The sequence below is a fragment of the Mytilus californianus genome, unplaced genomic scaffold, assembly GCF_021869535.1.
Source record: "Mytilus californianus isolate M0D057914Y unplaced genomic scaffold, xbMytCali1.0.p SCAF_10, whole genome shotgun sequence".
Classification (NCBI taxonomy): domain Eukaryota; kingdom Metazoa; phylum Mollusca; class Bivalvia; order Mytilida; family Mytilidae; genus Mytilus; species Mytilus californianus.
Genome location: NW_026262582.1, coordinates 66,560,840 through 66,574,186, shown reverse-complemented (window position 1 = coordinate 66,574,186; position 13,347 = coordinate 66,560,840). Strand labels below are relative to the sequence as shown.

Genomic DNA, 13,347 nt, shown 5'->3' with positions numbered 1-13,347 from the left:
AATGATATGTGATATATTTATATCAATGCTTTTACGTAGTTTAATATAGATTATACTCGAGAATACGATATGTCTTCACTCCAGCTGGTTTAAATCTAAAATTAGTTCACTGTAGAGAGTGGAGTGATATTGTTTTCACGATTTCGTAACATCACATCAGATCAGAGGAAATGAAGTAAAATTTGACATAATAATTGACTTGTGGCCAATGCAAATCAGGAATCAAATACACATCATAATCAACTGTCTGGGGGTAAAAATAGATCAGACAGAGTGAACTTACGGAAAAAGACGATAAAATACGAAGTGAGTATGGATTCAAATAAAGGCAACAGTAATATACCGCTGTTCAAAAGTAATTAAATCGATTGAGAGAAAATAAATCCGGGTTACAAACTAAAACCGCGGGAAACATGTCTACTTTAAGAGGAAAACAATGAAACAACAGAAACACTGCAGTGTAACAATAGCTAACGCCAACATACATAGAAACGGACTATTTAATAACAACTGCCATATTCCTGACTTGGTACAGGGCATTTTAAGAAACAAATTGTGGGTTGAACCTAATTTTATGGCTATCAAAACCTTCCGCTTATAAAGCAATATTTAAAAATATCGCTAAAATGACAACACGACGTGACAGGAATACAGTACAAACAAACGCACGAACAGAGAAACGCATAAATAAATAATATAATAGTACATTTCAACATGTAAACCGCAGAATAACAACGGACATCTTCCTTTTACAACAGCACACCACACCACAAACCGTGATGTATTTTTGTGACGTATATATAATCTTGAATTTCATACAATTATATGAAACCAGATCCAAAAATTTACAATTATTTTCACAATACTAGTCCAAATAATTATCATGATTATAACGGTCTTGAAAGGCTAACGTTTCACTTGATAACTGTTGGTTTCAAAATCACGTATTTCCCCTGACACTTTTTAAGTTCTTTTCAAACAACTGTGTTTTATAAAAGTTAGCGTTTTGAAGAAACAGTTAGCATGTATTGGTGAGCCTCACCTGCAGCCTTAAACATGATTTTGATATTAGTCATAGATAGATATAAAAAGATGTGGTATGAGTGCCAATGAGACAACTCTCCATCCAAGTCTCAATTTGTAAAAGTAAACCATTATAGCTCAAAGTACGGCCTTCAACTCGGAAAATTGGCTCACACTATACAGCAAACTATAAAGGGCCCCCAAAATGACCAGTGTGAAACCATTTAAACGGGAAAACCAACGGTCTAATCTATTAAAAAACGAGAAACGAGAAACAGTTATGAACCACATCAACAAACGACAACCACTGAACATTAGGTTCCTGACTTAGGACAGGTGCAAACAAATGCAACGGGTTTAAACGTTTTAATATGCGCCAACCTTCACCCAACCTAAAACAATAGTGTAAAATCACAACAAAGAAAAACACACTATGAAATATCAATTTTTCTAAACATAGTGTTTAATTCAGATTTAAACTTCATATACTAAGTAAAGACACTGATCGTATATCATTGTGCACAGGAAATCACCAAAGCCGTCAATGTATAACTTTATCATTAAAAAATTAAGAATATGATATAAAGAAATGCATCGAAAAGGAAATTATTTGAAAAAAAAACATGTTGGTGTGAGATGTTTTCTCTGCCATATAAAGAAGTATAACTACCATTGATGTTCCGATATTTGTCGGTATTAAATTCGCACTTTTCTAAAAAATTTGAAGAATTTAGATTTGATTTAAATAAGGATATACTTGGCATTAGTAAAGTATTATCCTGTCCAGTACTACAGACAAAATATCACATACATTTTATTGCATATAAGATAAAAACCACTCAATGGAAGTTAACCAATCAAATTGTCACCCCCTTTTTCCAGTTTAAAAGATTTAGTAACCATGTAACCTCAAGTTTTCAAAATATTTTATTGACACACCAAATTAAAAATAATGATTACATGTATTTGAGACGCCCCAGATATATGTTTATGACTCAGACTCTTTTTCTGAAATGAAATGCAGGGTTAAATTTCTACCACTCTCAAATTCAGTTGAATATTATTGTTCGACCCTCTGTCGTGTGAAACCGGAGGTGACGTTCTATAATTTGGCAGTATTACACCCAAAGGACACCTCTATATTTACAACTGTCATACTTTTAGAATCCAAGGCCATGAAAAGTGTAGAATGAATATCCTTAATTTGCATGTCATCGAAAGGAAATGCATAGTTTTTGGGTTACAATACATATATTTGCTTGGTACTTTATAGGATATGCAGAAAGAATGATAATTACGATGTGTGTACATTAACGTTCATGTGTCCTTCGTTATGTTACCTCCTATAAATTTCTAAGAATAACATTGGTTAAAAGCGAACACGTGGGAACCGTGAATATTGAATATATGGTCAGTGGACGTGTTATATTTTAGCTACACAATCAGTGGGCGATGTTCAAATAATTGGTAAGTAGCAGAGTAAGTTTTCTCTTGTAAAAAACTCAAATTAACATTCATTGTAAATCTACTTAATTATGACGAGTTCATGCTTTTAGACATAAACATATCTGAGAGACGCTGACTTTCTCGGTGTATATTACTCATGTTCTGTTTGATGTTTTGTAAAAATTGTGATATCAAACTACGTCTAAACTTTCCATATTAAGGAAGTCGGTAAGATAAATTCGTCACATAAACGGGATCAGTAAATAAACGCAACAGTAGTATATCGCTGTTCAAGTCATACAGTACTTGCAACCTTAGGCGTAACTGTTTTAGCGATCAGTCAGCGGTCATCGATCAGTCACCGATCAGTCAAGTTTGCGTCAAACTCACGTCAGCAATCCGTCAGACTTATAGTAAAAATATTTGACTGATCGGACGGATCTGACGGATCGGACTGATAGACCTTTCTGACGGATTGAACTCTACTACGTCACATGATTAACTAATACAAATTACGGAATCTTAGTTTCGTTTCATTTAATTAAAATGGCGCCACGGAAAATACGAAACGTTCAAGTACAATAGATCAACATTTTTATTAATAATTATTCGGCAAAGTTTTAAGAATTTAAAAATAAAAGAAATATACAAATAAAACTGATTTTAAATATTATTATAAAAGAATGGTGATTTTCGTTATTATTTAGGTTATAAATTTTCATACCCGAAGAGTGCTAAAATGATTTTTATCGCGATTGGGAATTTTTCCCCGAAAATGCTCCATTAAAATAAAGAAATGATAGCATTCTTATTCAACAAAAACAAAAGTGTATGCATATTTATCCTTCAATTATTCACATTGTTTACAAAATTACTTATCTAAAGGTATTTATAATGACTGATTGCAATTGACGTTCCATTATTTCTGATAAAAAAAGAAGAAATATTTGCATTTTTAAGCAATGCGAACAAAAATTTAGTATCTTTTCCCTGAAATTCAGCATAATTTTTGAAAAACAACCAATTCTGATGTACATATACATGTAGTACTGAAATCAAATGGCGGTTCATTATTTCTATCAAAATAAAGAAATTTTTGTATTATGTTTTCAACAAAAACCAAAGTTAAAGTATTATTCTACTTTCATTATTAAAATTCTTATAAAAAAACTTATCTCGAGGCCATTGAAATAACTAGTTACAAATAACATTGCATTTTTTTTATCATAAAAAGAAAAATTGGTAATTTTAAACAATGTGAACAATATTTTTGTATATTTTCTCTGATATTCTTTTAATTCTATGAAATACAACCAATCCTGAACTACAAAAAGTACAAAATCCAATGGCGGTCAATAATTTCCATTCAAATAAAGAAATGATTGCATTCTTATTCAACAAAAACTAAATTTTATGCATATTTATCCTTCAATTATTCACATTTTATACAAAATTACTTATCTAAAGGCATTTATAAAGACTGATTGCAATTGATGTTGCATTATTTCTGATATAAAGGAAAAAATATTTGAATTTTTAAGCAACACGAACAAAAATTTAGTATCTTTTCCCTGATATTCAGCATAATTTATGATCAAACAACCAATTCTGATGTACAAAAAGTACTGAAATCAAATGGCGGTTCATAATCTCTATCAAAATAAAGAAATTATTGTAGATGTTTTCAACAAAAACAAAAGTTTATGTATTATTCTACTTTCATTATTAAAATTCTTACAAAAAAAATTATCTCGAGGCCTTTGAAATAACTATTTACAAATAACATTGCAGTTTTTGTTATCATAAAATGAAAAATTGGTAATTTTAACCAATGCGAACAATATTTTAGTATATTTTTCTCTGATATTCTTTTAATTCTATGAAAGACAACCAATCCTGAACTACAAAAAGTTCAAAATCCAATGGCGGTCAATAATTTCCATTCAAATAAAGAAATGATTGCATTCTTATTCAACAAAAAACAAAAGCTTATGCATATTTTTCCTTCAATTATTCACATTTTATACAAAATTACTTATCTAAAGGCATTTATAATGACTGATTGCAATTGACGTTGCATTATTTCTGATATAAAGGGAGAAATATTTGAATTTTTAAGCAACACGAACAAAAATTTAATATCTTTTCCCTGAAATTCAGCATAATTTATGATAAACAACCAATCCTGATGTACAAAAAGTACTGAAATCAAATGGTGGTTCATGATTTCTATCAAAATAAAGAAATTATTGTATATCCATTCACCATAAATAAAAGTTTAAGTATTATTCTCCTTACATTATTGAAATTCTTATAAAAAAAAATTATCTCGAGGCTTTTGAAATAACTAGTTACAAATAACATTGAATTTTTAGTTATCATAAAAACAAAAATTGGTAATTTTAAACAATGAGAACAACATTTTAGTATATTTTCTCTGATATTCTTTTGGTTTTATGAAAAACAACCAATCCTGAACTACAACAAGTACAAAATCCAATGGCGGTCAATAGTTTCCATTAAAATAAAGAAATGATTGCATTCTTATTCAACAAAAACAAAAGTTTATGCATATTTATCCTTCAATTATTAACATTTTATACAAAATAACTTATCTAAAGGCATTTATAATGACTGATTGCAATTGATGTAGCATTATTTCTGATATAAAGGAAGAAATATTTGCATTTTTAAGCAAGGCAAACAAAAATTTAGTATCTTTTCCCTCAAATTCAGCATAATTTATGAAAAACAAACCATGCGATCCTAATGTACAAAAAGTACTGAAATCATAATTTCTATCAAAATAAAGAAACTATTGTATATGTATTCAACACAAAAAAAAGTTTAAGTATTATTCTACTTACATAATTAAAATTCTTATACAAAAACTTATCTTGAGGCCTTTGAAATAACTAGTTACAAATAACATTGCATTTTTTGTTATCATAAAAAGAAAAATTGGTAATTTTAAACAATGCGAACAACATTTTAGTATATTTTCCCTGATATTCTTTTAATTTTATCAAAAAACAACCAATCCTGAACTACAAAAAGTACAAAATCCAATGGCAGTCAATAATTTCCATTAAAATAAAGAAATGATAGCATTCTTATTCAACAAAAACAAAAGTTTATGCATATTTATCCTTCAAATATTCACATTTTATACAAAATTACTTATCTAAAGGCATTTATAATGACTGATTGCAATTGACGATGCATTATTTCTGATATAAAGGAAGAAATATTTGAATTTTTAGGCAATGTGAACAAAAATTTAGTATCTTTTCCCTGAAATTTAGCATAATTTATGAAAAACAACCAATCCTGTGTACAAAAAGTACTGAAATCAAATGGTGTTTCATGATTTCCATCATAATAAAGAAATTATTGTATATGTATTCAACACAGATAAAAGTTTAAGTATTATTCTACTTACATTATTAAAATTCTTACAAAAAAACTTATCTAGAGGCCTTTGAAATAACTAGTTACAAATAACATTGAATTTTTTATTATCATAAAAAGAAAAATTGATTAGTTTAACCAATGCGAACAATATTTTAGTATATTTTCTCTGATATTCTTTTAATTTTATGAAAAACAACCAATCCTAAACTCCAAAAAGTACAAAATCCAATGGCGGTCAATAATTTCCATTCAAATAAAAAAATGATTGCATTCTTATTCAACAAAAACAAAATTTTATGCATATCTATCCTTCAATTATTCACATTTATACAAAATTACTTATCTAAAGGTATTTATAATGACTGATCGCAATTGACGTTGCATTATTTCTGATATAAAGGAAAAAATATTGGAATTTTTCAGCAACACGAACAAAAATTTAGTATCTTTTCCCTGAAATTCAGCATAATTTATGAAAAACAACCAATTCTGTGTACAAAAAGTACTGAAATCAAATGGCGGTTCATTATCTCTATCAAAATAAAGAAATTAATGTATATGTATTCAACACAGATAAAAGTTTAAGTATTATTCTACTTACATTATTAAAATTCTTACAAAAAAACTTATCTAGAGGCCTTTGAAATAACTATTTACAAATAACATTGCATTTTTTGTTAGCATAAAAAGAAAAATTGATAATTTTAAACAATGCGAACAACATTTTAGTATATTTTCTCTGATATTCTTTTATTTTTTGATGAAAAACAACCAATCCTAAACTACAAAAAGTACAAAATCCAATGGTGGTCAATAATTTCCATTAAAATAAAGAAATGATTGCATTCTTATTCAACAAAAACAAAAGTTTATGCATATTTATCCTTCAATTATTCACATTTTATACAAAATTACTTATCTAAAGGCATTTATAATGACTGATTGTAATTGACTTTCCATTATTTCTGATAAAAAAGAAGAAATATTTACATTTTTAAGCAACACAAACAAAAATTAAATATCTTTTCCCTGAAATTCAGCATATTTTTTGAAAAACAACCAATCTCATGTACAAAAAGTACTGAAATCATAATCTCTATCAAAATAAAGAAATTAATGTATATGTATTCAACACAGATAAAAGTTTAAGTATTATTCTACTTACATTATTAAAATTCTTACAAAAAAACTTATCTAGAGGCCTTTGAAATAACTAGTTACAAATAACATTGAATTTTTTATTATCATAAAAAGAAAAATTGATAAGTTTAACCAATGCGAACAATATTTTAGTATATTTTCTCTGATATTCTTTTAATTTTATAAAAAACAACCAATCCTGAACTACAAAAAGTACAAAATCCAATGGCGGTCAATAATTTCCATTCAAATAAAAAAATGATTGCATTCTTATTCAACAAAAACAAAATTTTATGCATATCTATCCTTCAATTATTCACATTTTATACAAAATTACTTTTCTAAAGGCATTTATAATGACTGATTGCAATTGACGATGCATTATTTATGATATAAAGGAAGAAATATTCGAATTTTTAAGCAATGTGAACAAAAATTTAGTATCTTTTCCCTGAAATTTAGCATAATTTATGAAAAACAACCAATTCTGTGTACAAAAAGTACTGAAATCAAATGGTGTTTCATGATTTCCATCATAATAAAGAAATTATTATATATGTATTCAACACAGATAAAAGTATAAGTATTATTCTACTTACATTATTAAAATTCTTACAAAAAAACTTATTTTGAGGCTTTTGAAATAACTAGTTACAAATAACATTGAAGTTTTTATTATCATTAAAGAAAAATTAATAAGTTTAACCAATGCGAACAATATTTTAGTATATTTTCTCTGATATTCTTTTAATTTTATGAAAAACAACCAATCCTGAACTACAAAAAGTACAAAATTCAATGGCGGTCAATAATTTCCATTCAAATAAAGAAATGATTGCATTTTTATTCAACAAAAACAAAAGTTTATGCATATCTATCCTTCAATTATTCATATTGTATACAAAAGTACTTATCAAAAGGCATTTATAATGACAGATTGCAATTGACGTTGCATTATTTCTGATATAAAGGAAGAAATATTTGCATTTTTAAGCAACACGAACAAAATTTAGCATCTTTTCCCTGAAATTCAGCATAATTTATGAAAAACAAACAAATCCTGATGTACAAAAAGTACTGAAATCATAATCTCTATCAAAATAAAGACTGAAACTATTGTATATGTATTCAACACAAACAAATGTTTAAGTATTATTACACTTACATTATTAAAATTCTTATAAAAAACTTATCTCGAGCCTTTGAAATAACTATTTACAAATAACATTGCATTTTTTGTTAGCATAAAAAGAAAAATTGATAATTTTAAACAATGAGAACAACATTTTAGTATATTTTCTCTGATATTCTTTTATTTTTTGATGAAAAACAACCAATCCTAAACTACAAAAAGTACAAAATCCAATGGCGGTCAATAATTTCCATTAAAATAAAGAAATGATTGCATTCTTATTCAACAAAAACAAAAGTTTATGCATATTTATCCTTCAATTATTCACATTTTATACAAAATTACTTATCTAAAGGCATTTATAATGACTGATTGTAATTGACTTTCCATTATTTCTGATAAAAAAGAAGAAATATTTACATTTTTAAGCAACACAAACAAAAATTAAATATCTTTTCCCTGAAATTCAGCATAATTTTTGAAAAACAACCAATCTCATGAACAAAAAGTACTGAAATCATAATCTCTATCAAAATAAAGAAATTAATGTATATGTATTCAACACAGATAAAAGTTTAAGTATTATTCTACTTACATTATTAAAATTCTTACAAAAAAACTTATCTAGAGGCCTTTGAAATAACTAGTTACAAATAACATTGAATTTTTTATTATCATAAAAAGAAAAATTGATAAGTTTAACCAATGCGAACAATATTTTAGTATATTTTCTCTGATATTCTTTTAATTTTATGAAAAACAACCAATCCTGAACTACAAAAAGTACAAAATCCAATGGTGGTCAATAATTTCCATTCAAATAAAAAAATGATTGCATTCTTATTCAACAAAAACAAAATTTTATGCATATCTATCCTTCAATTATTCACATTTTATACAAAATTACTTATCTAAAGGGATTTATAATGACTGATTGCAATTGACGATGCATTATTTATGATATAAAGGAAGAAATATTTGAATTTTTAAGCAATGTGAACAAAAATTTAGTATCTTTTCCCTGAAATTTAGCATAATTTATGAAAAACAACCAATTCTGTGTACAAAAAGTACTGAAATCAAATGGTGTTTCATGATTTCCATCATAATAAAGAAATTATTGTATATGTATTCAACACAGATAAAAGTTTAAGTATTATTCTACTTACATTATTAAAATTCTTACAAAAAAACTTATCTTGAGGCTTTTGAAATAACTAGTTACAAATAACATTGAAGTTTTTATTATCATTAAAGAAAAATTAATAAGTTTAACCAATGCGAACAATATTTTAGTATATTTTCTCTGATATTCTTTTAATTTTATGAAAAACAACCAATCCTGAACTACAAAAAGTACAAAATTCAATGGCGGTCAATAATTTCCATTCAAATAAAGAAATGATTGCATTTTTATTCAACAAAAACAAAAGTTTATGCATATCTATCCTTCAATTATTCATATTGTATACAAAAGTACTTATCAAAAGGCATTTATAATGACAGATTGCAATTGACGTTGCATTATTTCTGATATAAAGGAAGAAATATTTGCATTTTTAAGCAACACGAACAAAATTTAGTATCTTTTCCCTGAAATTCAGCATAATTTATGAAAAACAAACAAATCCTGATGTACAAAAAGTACTGAAATCATAATCTCTATCAAAATAAAGACTAAAACTATTGTATATGTATTCAACACAAACAAATGTTTAAGTATTATTACACTTACATTATTAAAATTCTTATAAAAAAACTTATCTCGAGCCTTTGAAATAACTATTTACAAATAACATTGCATTTTTTGTTAGCATAAAAAGAAAAATTGATAATTTTAAACAATGAGAACAACATTTTAGTATATTTTCTCTGATATTCTTTTATTTTTTGATGAAAAACAACCAATCCTAAACTACAAAAATTACAAAATCCAATGGCGGTCGATAATTTCCATTAAAATAAAGAAATGATTGCATTCTTATTCAACAAAAACAAAAGTTTATGCATATTTATCCTTCAATTATTCACATTTTATACAAAATTACTTATCTAAAGGCATTTATAATGACTGATTGTAATTGACTTTCCATTATTTCTGATAAAAAAGAAGAAATATTTACATTTTTAAGCAACACAAACAAAAAATAAATATCTTTTCCCTGAAATTCAGCATAATTTTTGAAAAACAACCAATCTCATGTACAAAAAGTACTGAAATCATAATCTCTATCAAAATAAAGAAATTATTGTATATTTATTCAACACAAACAAAAGTTTAAGTATTATTCTACTTACATTATTAAAATTCTTATAAAAAACTTATCTTGAGGCCTTTGAAATAACTAGTTACAAATAACATTGCAATATTTGATATTTTTTATCAAAAGAAAAAAAATTAGTAATTTTATACATTGCAAACAACATTTTAGTATATTTTCTCTGATATTCTTTTAATTTTATGAAAAAACAACCAATCCTGAACTACAAAAAGTACAAAAAATCCAATGGCGGTCAATAACTTCCATAACAATAAAGAAATGATTGCATTCTTTATCAAAATAAGAGAATATGAAGTAATACATATAATTCGTGAACATTAATTTATGTATTTTTTTTATGTGTTATTGCGACTAAGTTGATTACATATTAACGAGTAAAGGTGTCCTCGTAGAGGTCCGCGTATATCGAATGTACATACTGTGGAGTTCGTTTTACATAAGAATTTTAATGGAAGCAGGACAAATCGCCCCACTGGCAAATCGCCCCACACCAAATCGCCCCACTTTTTCACCAACTCGCCCCACTTTTAAAAAAATCACCCCAAACTGGTTTACCAACTCGCCCCACTTTTTAAAAAATCGCCCCATTTGTGAAAAGGGTTAAATCCCGTTAATTTTTCTCCTGCCAACTCGCCCCACTTAATGAAAAAATGGTAAAATCTAGATGAATATATAATTTTCAGGTCTGCCAACTCGCCCCACTTAAATGAAAACTAATCTACACAGAATACTAAAAAACTATGACAATCTATTGTATGCCATATATGTGTATTCATGTTCATGTTTCTAGTGCTGACATTTTATCTAGTACTTCGTTTTATGTTATCATGCCAGTCATAATTGATTTAATGTATGTTTGTTTAAAATGTTATTGTTATGCATACTTATGTAGATGTGCAAACCTGTCATCTGAGAGTAAAATTATGTAAACACACATGATTCTTTACTTATCTTATAAAACATTGAATATATTTACCAGTAAAAAAAAAACGTCACAGAAATGCTGATGCTTACTTCTTTCTGCTTTACTATGATTTCAACCAAAAGAAAATAACAAAAAAACATGATGCATTTCTAACGTTTTCACAAGTGGGGCGAATAGGTTAAATTCATTGCAGTTTTATTCTTTTATTCATAAGTGGGGCTAGTTGGTAGGCTTTAATTCTGTACATACTTTTATTTATCAGTGGGGTGAGTTGGCAGACGTAAATTCAACGGCATTACTTCCTTTTTCATAAGTGGAGCGAGTTGGCATGACTCAATTCATCAGGATTTTTCTATTTTTCATAAGTGGGGCTAGTTGGCATTCAAGTCGCAGAAATACTGATACTCACTTCTTTCTGCTTTATTTCAACAAAAAGAAAAGAACTACGAAAACATGTTTATCTAAGTTTGTATAGGTATTGATTTTATTTATAAGTAGGACAGGAACACAGATATACAACGGGATTGCATCTTCAAGTTTTCATAAGTGGGGCGAGTTGGCATTACTGAATTCATCGTGGTTTATCTATTTGTCATGAGTGGGGCGAGTTGGCATACCTTATTTCAGCGGTATTTTAACCCTTTTCATAAGTGGGGCGAGTAGGTAAACAAGAGTGGGGCGATTTTTTAGAAGGTGGGGCGAGTTGGTGAAAAAGTGGGGCGAGTTGGTGAAAAAGTGGGGCGGTTAGGTGTGGGGCGATTTGCCAGTGGGGCGATTTGTCATGAATTCATTTTAATTATATACGTATCCGTCCGATCCGTGCATATAATTACTTTACTGATCGATCGCTGACCGTTGTCACGGTAACTCTCACATAGCTAATTTGACGTATCTGACGGATTCTATGGGTCATCGATCACCGATCAGTCATCGATCAGTCAAACATCCGTCACCGATCATTCACCGATCAGTCAAGTTCACGTCAAACAGTAACGCCTAAGGTTGCAAGTACTGTAAATCGATTTAGCGAAAAACAAATCCGGGTCATAAACCAAAACCGAGGGAAACACATCAACTATAAGAGGAAAACAACGGAACAACAAAAAAAACTGAACTGCAACTACACATTGGGGCTCGCTCTCACCCAATATGGAATTTACTGACCCCGTAAAGATCATATTAGGGGTAAATTCAGTAAATAAACATACGGCATTACGGACCAGCCATTTGGGAGGGATGAATGAGCGGGGGTGGGGCTTTCTGTATAAAGCTGATGACCTGTGCTCCACTGGTTGGTAAATTGTTTCTGATAGCTGAATCATTGAATATTGAATGCACTTACTATTTTTACTACATGGCTGAAAAGTAATGATGTCAGTGTAGGTATTTTGTATCCAGAATGAAAGAAACAGTAAAAATTACCCTTGATAGTTATAGTTTAATGTAAGACATACATATTCTCCGTATTTTACATCACATTTTGCACATTTTTCTATTTCCCGTCAAAAAGTACCGTCTTAGTGCAAGTACGGTAGATTTTTTTTAAAGTAAACAAATATAGACAAACGTTAAAGAACTATATGGATAAGTTTAAGAAGAAGGAGAGGCCGTTGTGGTAATATACGAATAAGTTAAAGAAAAATGGGAGACCGTTGTGCTAATATATGGACAAATGAAAGAAGATTGGGAGACCATTGTGATAATACAGTTGACCCTCGTTATCTCGAAGTCCGCCGTATATGGATACGTTAGAAAAAGAGTGGGAGAGCGTTGTGGTAATATAAGGGCAAGTTATAGAAGAATAGGTAACATACTAATGTACGGATGATTATACGATACTTTTTCAACGGTATATAATGTACAGGTAACTCTCTCCCATGCAGAGTTATCGGTCCTTGCTCTCTAGTAGATAACTCTACATGGGAGAGAGTTACTTGTACATTATACACAGAAGTAAAACATAGTGTCTTTGAAAAATTACTGAG

At 28.4% G+C, this 13,347-nt stretch overlaps 1 protein-coding gene across 1 annotated transcript in view; it reads left to right on the top strand.

The window, feature by feature from the left end:
* Positions 1–75: 75 nt before the first annotated feature.
* The window catches only part of LOC127718971 (uncharacterized), a 39,485-nt gene continuing 26,213 nt past the window's right edge, over positions 76–13,347 (top strand). Inside the window, exon 1 of the mRNA XM_052225046.1 lies at positions 76–306. The gene's annotated coding sequence lies outside the window, so the exon portion shown is untranslated. The remainder of the gene's footprint in view (positions 307–13,347) is intronic.